The sequence below is a fragment of the Dromiciops gliroides genome, chromosome 1 (genome assembly GCF_019393635.1).
Source record: "Dromiciops gliroides isolate mDroGli1 chromosome 1, mDroGli1.pri, whole genome shotgun sequence".
Lineage (NCBI taxonomy): Eukaryota > Metazoa > Chordata > Mammalia > Microbiotheria > Microbiotheriidae > Dromiciops > Dromiciops gliroides.
This window is the reverse complement of record NC_057861.1, coordinates 674,531,740-674,542,415: the sequence shown is the minus strand read 5'-3', so window position 1 is coordinate 674,542,415 and position 10,676 is coordinate 674,531,740.

Below are 10,676 nucleotides of genomic sequence, written 5' to 3'. Positions count from 1 at the left end.
TAGCAGATGACTCAATATTGCTATTGCCACTTCCCCCCCCCCCAAAAAAAGAGTTTATTGGTCCTGAAATCCTCAGGCCATCGGTCTATGGCTGGAAAGGGTCTCACAGGCCAAGTATAATACCTTCGTTTAACAAACTGAGGGCAAGAGGTGATGAGTGATGTCCTGAGGGTCCCTGGGCTCTCATTGGTGAGCATTCATTCACCTTTTACCCAGCTCTGTGTCACCCAACCAATTCAGGGAATCTCCAAGCAATGTTGCACTCCCTCTTGTGTTGTCTTCTATTACAATTCAGAGACTGTCTTGCTTGTCTTTGCATCACTGTTCTCTTCCTTCCCCAAGTAAACCTGAGCCATAGGCAGTAGAGTGGGAAGTGGAACTAGGGTACTGTCAAGTCAACAAATTTATTAAACACTAGTGTATCAGGCACTGTGCTTTGTGACTCTGGGTTCAGCACACTTTCCACTGAATTGTGTCCCTTTATGGCCAAACCTGGTGATAAATCTCTTAATACTCAAATAGGTCGTTCCACACTAGACCACATTGAACCTGGAGTCACCAGTGTAGTGAAAGAATACTGGATCCACTCAGGAAGATCTAGTTCCAACACAACAACTCTGAGATCATGGATACATTTAGCCCCTCTGAGCCTCAGCTTATTCATCGTTTAAAGGGGGATAATGATACTTGTGTACCTCACAGGATTGTTGGGAGGAAATTGCTTTGTAATAATTGGGATAGGGACTGAACCTGTGATTTAATTGGTACAGAGAACTCTGAGGTGAGGAAATTACTTCAACCAATGCTGGTCCACACCATCTTAGAGACAGACTGGCCTAGGGCAGCCCTTTTCAAAGTGTGGTTCATAGATCCCAGAGGAGTCCCGAGACCCTGTGAGGTTGAAACTATTTTTATAATAATACTAAGATGTTATTTACCTTTTCCACACTCAACAAGCACACAGTGGAGTTTTTCAGAGGTCATGTGGCTTGTGTTAATTAACAATTTAGCAGCAAAACATAAAGACTGAGTTACTATGTCTTCTGCAGAACAGGACTTTTGCCTTACAAGTGGATCAATCTACATACATGACTGGACTTGCTCCAGTATCAACACCAACTATTCATCAAAAAAGAGATTTCTTTATCTGAACACCTGGCAGCAAACACAAGTGGTCCTGAAATATTCAAAGTTTTAGGTAACTTTTTGGGGTCTCATGGTTTATCATCAGACAACAGTGTTGACATTTGTACTGATGGAACAAACCCAATGGTGAGTAAAACTGATGGTGTGAATTAGGACAATGGAACCCCTAGGCCTCATTTGGTAAAAAAATATTTTTTAAAACATCAGTTTCACTTAAGAATGTCCTTAATGAAACAATAAATATGATTAATTTGATTAATTTTTATTAAATCTATGTCCTTGAGCACAGGTCTCTAATATTTTGTGTGACAGAATAGGTACTATCCTTAAATCATTTCTGCACACCACAGTAAGATGATTCTCTTAAGAAAAACATTTGTGGGGGCAGCTAGGTGGCATAGTGGATAAAGCACCAGCCCTGGATTCAGGAGGACCTGAGTTCAAATCCAGCCTCAGACACTTAACATTTACTAGCTGTGTGACCCTGGGCAAGTCACTTAACTCTCATTGCCCCGCCAAAAGAAAAAGAAAAAACACTTGTACAATTCAGTTGGAGCTGAACTAGCCACTTTAAAAAAGGGATAACATTTCTACTTGAAAGAAAGACTGTCAGACAAATGAGAATTATTTAGACTTGGGTATTTGGCAGACATTTTCTTGAAAATGAATGATGTGAGCCTGTCACATTAGGGAAAACAACTAGACAGTATTTGCTGCCAGTGATAAAACTCAAGCTTTTAATCAAATATTAGAATTTTGGAAAACTTGTATCTGCTACCATGAGCTTCTCAGCTTCCAAGGACTTAAAAAAGGCTTTTTTTTTTTAAATTTTTTTTTTTTTTAGTGAGGCGATTGGGGTCAAGTGACTTGCCCAAGGTCACACAGCTAGCAAGTGTGTGTTAAGTGTCTGAGGCGGGATCCAAACTCAGGTACTCCTGACTCCAGGGCTGGTGCTCTATCCACTGCGCCACCTAGCTGCCCCATAAAAGGCTTTTTCAAATGAGATGGGTGATGATATTTACAAATGTGATCTTTAAAAATATTATATAACTAAATGTGTAAATGTTTAATGGACTAATAATTTCTAAATTTCCCTGTTATAAAATCACACATGAGTAAAAGATCCATTCGAAGTGCAAAATAGACCTATCTGCCCAGACCACTGGGTTTTAATGTAACGGTATGAAAAGTTCATTTATGTACTTTCTATTGTAACTAACCTTTAAGAAACTAGCACCTGGGGGCAGCTAGGTGGCGCAGTGGATAAAGCACTGGCCCTGGATTCAGTAGGACCTAAGTTCAAATTCAGCCTCAGACACTTAACACTTTACTATCTGTGTGACCCTGGGCAAGTCACTTAACCCTCATTGCCCTTACCAAAAAAAAAAGAAAAAAGAAAAAGAAACTAGCACCTGTTAAGTTTTAGTGTAGTATCAGAGAAGATACCCACAATTACATGGAAAGGCTATTAAAATAGTCCTCTCTTGTCCATCTCTCTATCTGTCTAAAGCTGGATTTTCTTCACATACTTTAACCAAAACAACATATCACAACAACTGGAATGCAAAAACAGATTTGAAAACCCATTTGTGTTCTATTAAACTAGACATTAACGAGATGTACAACAGTGTACAACAATAACACTCTCACTAAATTTGGTTTTGTTTTGGAAATTATGGTTATTTTCATTAAAAAGTGTTATTTATGTTAATGTACAATGAATTCATTACTGTTATTTTTAAATGAATTATAAAGGAAATGTTTTAAATGATCAGTTTTAATTCCCAATATGATAAACATAGATAGATGTAAGCCACATAAACAAAAGCTCTTTGGGGTTCCCAATAAGGAAATAGAAAGAATTCCTGAGACCAAAAATTTGAGACTTGGGGCAGCTAGGTGGAGCAGTAGATAGAGCACCAGCTCAGGAGGACCTGAGTTCAAATCCAGCCTCAGACACTTAACACTTACTAGCTGTGTGACCCTGGGCAAGTCACTTAACCCCAATTGCCCCGCCAAAAATAAATAAATAAATAAATAAATAAGTAAATAAGTAAATAAATAAGTAAATAAATAAGTAAATAAGTAAATAAATAAGTAAATAAATAAATAAATAAATAGAGATTTGAGTTCCTGAGACCTAAAACGAAGCACTGCACCAAGAACTGAGGCACTGTGCTAAATGCTGTCATCAGCCTCCTTCTTTCTCTTTGTACTTTCTCATCATCTCCCAAGAGTTAAATTATCATCCATATGCAGATGATTCCCAGATCTATAGCCAGGACTCATTTATCTCCTGAGCTCCAAAGCCACATCATCAACTGTCTGTTAGACATTTCAATTTGGATGTTCAATACACATTCCCAACTCCACCTTTCCAAAACAGAACTCATTCTAATGGGTTCTGAATCCTCCCTTCTTTTGAATTTCCCTGCTCAAAAAGGGCACTACCATCCTCCCAGTCATCCAGGTTTGAAACATTGGTGTCAGCCATGATCCCTTGCTTGCACCCATCTCTGATCCATTCACTTGTCAAATCTTGTCATTTTTGCCTTTACAACATCTCTTGTATATGTCCCCTTCTTTCCATTCCTATAGCTACTACCCTCATTCTGACCCTCATCAAGATGATCAAAATAGCCTTTTTTTAGGGGGGGGGCAGTGAGGGTTAAGTGACTTGCCCAAGGTCACACAGCTAGTAAGTGTCAAGTGTCCGGATTTGAACTCAGGTCCTCCTGAATCCAGGGCCGGTGCTTTATCCACTATGCAAAATAGTCTTTTAACTAATCTCCATTCCTCAAGTCTTTCCTCACCCCGATCCTTCCTCCAGTTAGCCGCCAAAGTGATTTTCCAAAATGGAGTCATGCCTGCATCACCTCCCTATTCAATACATTTCAGTGGTTCCTTATTAACCTTGGGATCAAATATAAAGTCTTTTGTTTGTCACCTGAAGCTTTTCACAACCTTGCACCCTCCTAGCTTTCCAGTCTTGACTCACTTCTATGAGGTCTACAATCCAGCCATACTGGCCCATCTGCTGTTTCTGGAAGGGGACTCTCCATTGTAAGGACACTCCTTCCTTTGTGCCACCCATTCCCCAGGCCTAGAATGCTCTGCCTCCTCATCTCTGATTCCTAGAATTCCTGGCATCCTTTGAGACTTTTTACCCAATACCACCTCCTTCAGGAGGCCTCAGCTGTCCCTGGCCTTCCTCCTCCACTCCAGTTGCCAAAGATTTCCTATCTAAGGTTACCTTACATGTATTCTATATATACTCTATGTACTTAATTATTGACATGTTGTCTTCACCACTAAAATGTGAGCTCCTTAAGAGCAAGGCTTATTCTTGTCTTGATCTGTATTCCCAGAATTTAGCACAGCACCCTGGCATATACTCAATTCCCGTTGATTGATTTTACAGATAAGAAACCAACTATTATGTCAAGCAGGAAGGTATCTCAGAGATCATCTAGTTAAATCTTGAGTTTCAGATGCTATTTTCAATGCTCATTTCCCTCAGCTCTATTTCTTAAAAAATGTGAGTTGACATTAAAAAAAAGATAGAAGCATTTTTAAAAATATAGAAGCATTAAAAAAAATGAGTTGTTATCACCATGAACTAGTTAACTTGAATTTCTCTGAGCCTGTTTCTTTATCTGCAAAAATAAAATGGGGCAGCTAGGTGGCACAGTAGACAGAGCACCAGCCCTGGAGTCAGGAGTTACCTGAGTTCAAATCCGACCTCAGACACTTAACACTTACTAGCTATGTGACCCTGGGCAAGTCACTTAATTGCCTCACCAAAAAAAGAAAAAAGAGGATGATAATACTTGCCCTCACAGGATTATTGTGAGAGAGGCATTTTATATATCTTAAAGTGATGTAGAAATAATATAAATTAATATAATAATATAAATTATTAAATCTTTAAGGGTGGGGAGCTATGGACAGGTTTATGGTACATCGGTGAGTGAGAGCCTGGGAACAAAAGCAGTGGAGAGGACTTTGGGTTTGCATCTATGTCACCAGTTTTGGAGGCTGGTGGAAGGGTACTGAATGTCCATTCTCACCAAGTTTTAAGACATGGTACGGATGGTTTCTCTTTGTTTGTTTGTTTGTTTTGTTTTGTTTTGCAAGGCAGTGGGGGTTAAGTAACTTGTCTAGGGTCTTACAGCTAGTAAGTGTCAAGTGTCTGAAGCTGGATTTGAACTCAGGTCCTCCTGCATCCAGTGCTGGTGCTTTATCCATTGCACCACCTAGCTGCCCCGGTGTGGATGGTTTCTTGCTTTTTTTTTTTTTTTTTTTGGTAGGGCAATGGGGGTTAAGTGACTTGCCCAGGGTTACACAGCTAGTGTCAAGTGACTGAGGCTGGATTTGAACTCAGGTCCTCCTGAACTCCTGAACTCCAGGGCCACTGCTCTATCCACTGCGCCACCTAGCTGCCCTAGGTTTCTTGCTTTTTTTAAAGGTAAGGGTATACTTGGGAAGGCCAATGTTTGTTATTAATCAATGTCAAATTGGTGCTATTTTCCTTGTTTTTTGTTTTTGTTTTTGTTTTTGCAGGGCAATGGGGGTTAAGTGACTTGCTCAGGGTCACACAGCTAGTAAGTGTCAAGTGTCTGAGGCTGGATTTGAACTCAGGTACTCCTGAATCCAGGGCTGGTGCTTTATCCACTGCGCCACCTAGCTGCGCCTGTTTTCCTTGTATTTTTTACTGCTGCTGTTGTTGTTGAGGCAATGGGGTTAAGTCACTTGACTAGGGTGACACAGCTAGTAAGTATCTGAGGCTAAATTTGAACTCAGGTTCTCCTGACTCTAGGGCTGGTACTCTATCTATTGTGCCACCTAGCTACCTAGCTTCCCCCGTCAAATTGGGTTTTTTTTGTGTTGGTTTCTTTTGGGTTTTTTTGGTGAGGCAATTGGGGTTAAGTGACTTGCCCAGGGTCACACAGCCAGTAAGTGTCAAATGTCTGAGGCCGGATTTAAACTCAGGTCCTCCTGAATCCAGGGCTGGTGCACTATCCACTGTGCCACCTAGCTGTCCCAAATTGTTTTTAAAAACCAACTTGACCGTATGTTTAAAAATATTTATAGCAGCACTTTTTTTTTTTTTGGTAACAAAGAATTGAAAGCAAAGTGGGTACCCATCATTAGACGAAATGGGTGAACAAATTATTCCATATGAGTTGAAAGGATATTATTATGCAGTAAGAAATTATGACATTTTTTTTTTAAAGTGAGGCAATTGGGGTTAAGTGACTTGCCCAGGGTCACACAGCTAGTAAGTGTTAAGTGTCTGAGGCCAGATTTGAACTCAGGTCCTCCTGACTCCAGGGCCAGTGCTCTATCCACTGCGCCACCAGCTGCCCCCGCCATAAGAAATTATGAAAGGAGTAGATTCAGAGAAACCTGGGAGGACTCTTATTAACTAAAGAAGAATAAAGTAAACAGAACCAGGAGAACAATGAATACAAGAACAACAACACGACAAAGGAAAACAGCTTTAGAAAACTGACCCATGACTGACAAGATGTCTAATGCAGCTTCAGAAGATAAAGCAAACTTCCCATCTCTTGGCAGAAGGGAGATGGACTAGTGGTGGAGGATGGGACATGCATTTTCAGACAAGGGCAATGTGTGGTTTGTTTTGCATGATTGTGCTTATTAGTTACAGGGGGAGGTATTTTAATGGTGGTGGGAGAATTGGGGGTGTGTGTGGAAGGGTAGGATAATGATGCTGAAAGGAAAAAAATAAAGATGGTCAGTGAATCCTAAGAAAATAAACAGAAGAGTATGAGAAAGTTCAGAAGGGGACACAGAGAAGCAGGGCAGTGTAGGACTGGTGGTATCCAATAGAATGTCAGATTTGAAATATATAAAAAAGGTCAGATCTATATACTGGACATACATGGTTCCCTATTCAGTTATCTTTTTCTGTTCTGTGTATAGAGAAATATTGACATTCATTTTTTTTTTGGTGAGGCAATGAGGGTTAAGTGACTTGTCCAGGGTAACAGAGCTAGTAAGTATTAAGTGTCTGAGGCCAGATTTGAACTCGGGTCCTCCTGAATCCAGGGCTGGTGCTTTATCCACTGCGTCACCTAGGTGCCCAAATTTTTGACGTTCTTTTTTTTTTTAAAGAGAAATATTAATGTTTGTCAAGTTCATAACAATATGATAGGGGAAACTAGGCACAGTGGATAGAACACTGGTCCTGAAGTTGGGAGGACCTGAGTTCAAATCTTACCTCAGACACTTACTAGCTGTGTGACCCTGGGCAAGTCATTTAACCCAATTGCCTTAAACATCTAGGGGCATCTCCAGTTTTCCTGATAATATATCTTGACACTGGATCCAGATGTCTCTGGAAAAGGGAGTGAGGTTGGTGACCTTTCAGAGCCCTTACTCAAATTCAATTCACTGGAAGTTATGACATCACCACAATGTCATGGTCCTCTTTGAGAATGAACAACAACACAATATGATTCTCACACACACACACACACACACACACACACACACACACCAAAAAACAAAACACCCTAACTGGGAAGTTATCTGACCTGCCTACAATGCCCAGCTTTCTTCTTAGTGAGCTTTCAGCAGTGACTCTCAGTTTTTTCTTGTTTAAGGAGAGTCCCCAAATTCCCTAAGGAGGTTCTAGTCCCTGGACATTGACCTTATAAAAATATTTGGGGAGCTATAGGCCTGGGGACAGGAGTAGATACTTGAATGAATCATAGCATCACTACCGTGATACAAGATAGCTGAGGGTGGGGAGGAATCCCCCAGAGGTTTCATATTTCACTAAATGGTCGCAGTCAGCCATTTCTCTAATGGATCTGGTTTTCAGCAAAGAGAGTTCAAAGGGACCTCTGAGGTTATCTGGTCCAACCCTGACATGAAGCAGCAATCCCCTGGGTGATGTATTCTTTATGTATCTTGTATGCACCCAATTATTGACATGTTGCCTCATTCCACTAGACTATGAGCTCTTTAAGGGAAGTAACTGTTTTTGCCTTTCTTTGTTTTCCTAGCATTGAACATAGCACCTGTGTGATCTTGGGCAACTAAGTGAACCTGCCTGGGGCCTTGGTTACCTCATCTGTAATTAAGGGGGTTGGATTAGGTGATCTCCAAAGTTCCATCCATTTCCTGATTTATGATCTTATGATCTATGAAATAAGTAAAATTGCATTAACTCTTTTTTGGCTTTGATTCACATGGTCCTTAGAGTCCTTGAAAAACTCTAGGGTTTTTTCATGTGTAGCAACCTAGACATTTCTCCCCCATTCTGCACCTGCATAGTTGGTTTTTGGAACCCCAATGTAGAACTTTACATTAATTCTTTTTTTTTTTTTTAGGGAGGCAATTGGGGTTAAGTGACTTGCCCAGGGTCACACAGCTAGTAAGTGTTGAGTGATTGAGGCCATATTTGAACCCAGGTACTCCTGACTCCAAGGCCGGTGCTCCATCCACTGCGCCACCTAGCTACCCCGCATTAATTCTTACTAAATGTTCCACCTCTATTGGATTTGCCCGTTGCTCCAGCCTACTGAGATTTTTTTTTTTTATTTGCTAAGATAGTCTAGACCTCTTCTCCCTGATAGAGGAGAGGGGGACACAGCTAGGAGGACTGAAGAATAGAGAGATGTAACCACTGAGCACCAAAAGAATTCCAACAGTGTCTGTGTGTATCCTCATAAGCTTATTTATGATGGACATAGCCAAGCAAGCCTGAGCCCGTTTGCCCTGAGCTGATGCGTGTGGAAAAGGAGACAAGCTCGCTTTGTTTACTTCTGAGCACAAAATTGTATAAACTCCAATATTCAGGAGTCACTCAGGTCATTGGACAGACAACTTAGCGATTCAAGTCAACAACTTCAAGGAACATTTGTTAAGTACCCTGTACTAGGCACTAGGGGAGCTTATCCTTACTCTGATATGTTATTATATCAGACTGACATGTGACCTTGAGATCGTTTTTTTTTTTTTTAGTGAGGCAGTTGGGGTTAAGTGACTTGCCCAGGGTCACACAACTAGTAAGTGTTAAGTGTCTGAGGCCAGATTTGAACTCAGGTCCTCCTGACTCCAGGGCCGGTGCTCTATCCACTGCGCCATCTAGCTGCCCCGAGATCTTTCAGTAACTTAAAATAGGAAAGCTCCCGGGGACTGTGAGCTGTGTTTCTCTACCTTAAATCTAGAAGCAGGTTTTTGAAAACCATCTTCCAATATATTGAGCTAGCCTACTAAGTTTCGTGTCATTCAGGGTTTGTTAAAAACACTAGAAATGGGGCAGCTAGGTGGCGCAGTGGATAAAACACTGGCCTTGGATTCCGGAGGACTTGAGTTTAAATCCGACCTCAGACACATAACATTTACTAGCTCTGTGACCCTGGGCAAGTCACTTAACCCTCATTGCCCCACCCAAAAAAACAACCAACCAAACAAAAAATAACAGAAATGCCATTATCTAAGTAAATGAAAAAATGTTGAATGGTATAGGGCTGAGGACAGGGCCCTTCTCTTGTTGTCCCCTCCCCTCCCTTCCAGGTTGGCTTAATCACTTAATCAGTTCATTAATGACAGATGGGGGGGGGTGGAATTAATGGACCTACACCTTGGAGAGATACAGATCAGAACTGCTGGATCTCCTAGAGAAGCCATTATAAGTCTCTTAAGGTAAATTACTGAACCCATTAGGCCAGTATTCCAAGGTGTCTTTGTAGAGGTTTCAGTGACCCAGAGCCAATAAATAAACCAAGCAATAATCATTATTAAGCTCTACTGTGCTCTAGGCAGTATGGTAGATATTGGGGATATAAAGGTAAGAGTGAACCAGTCCTTGAGGAGCTTACAATCTACTGAGTAAAGACAAACATACATATAGAGAAGAATGTGCGGAATAGACACACCATGGATACAAGCCAATATTGGGAGGAAGGAATTAGTAACCGGGGAGATCAGGAAAGGCTTCATTAGGAGGTTTCAGTGGAAGGTGGCCCTTGAACTGAGCCTTGAAGAAACTAGGGATTCTAAGGGTCAAAGGTAATAATAATAATAATAATAATAATAATAATTGCTAACATAATAACATAACATATAATAAAAACATAATATATAATATAACATAATAACATAATAATAATTGCGGGCCAGGCACTGTGCTAAGCGTTTTACAAATAATATCTCATTTAATCTTCACAACAACCCTGGGAGGTGGGTGCTATTAAAACCATTTTATAGTTGAGGAAACTGAGGCAAACAGAGAATTTAAGTCACTTGCTTAAGTTCACATTGTTGGTAAGTGTCTGAGGCTGGATTTGAACTCTGGACTTCCCGACTCCACCAAGTGCAGTGCACTATGAAGCCACCTAGCTGTGGAGGGGTTGCATTTCAGACATGGGGGACAGCCAGTTCAAAGGTGTGGAATTGGATGGAAGATGATGTGCCATGTGTAAGTAACTCTAAGGCAGAAGAGGTGTGGGTTTCAATCCCAAGGACAGTTTGGAGAGTGGTGTATGTAAAGG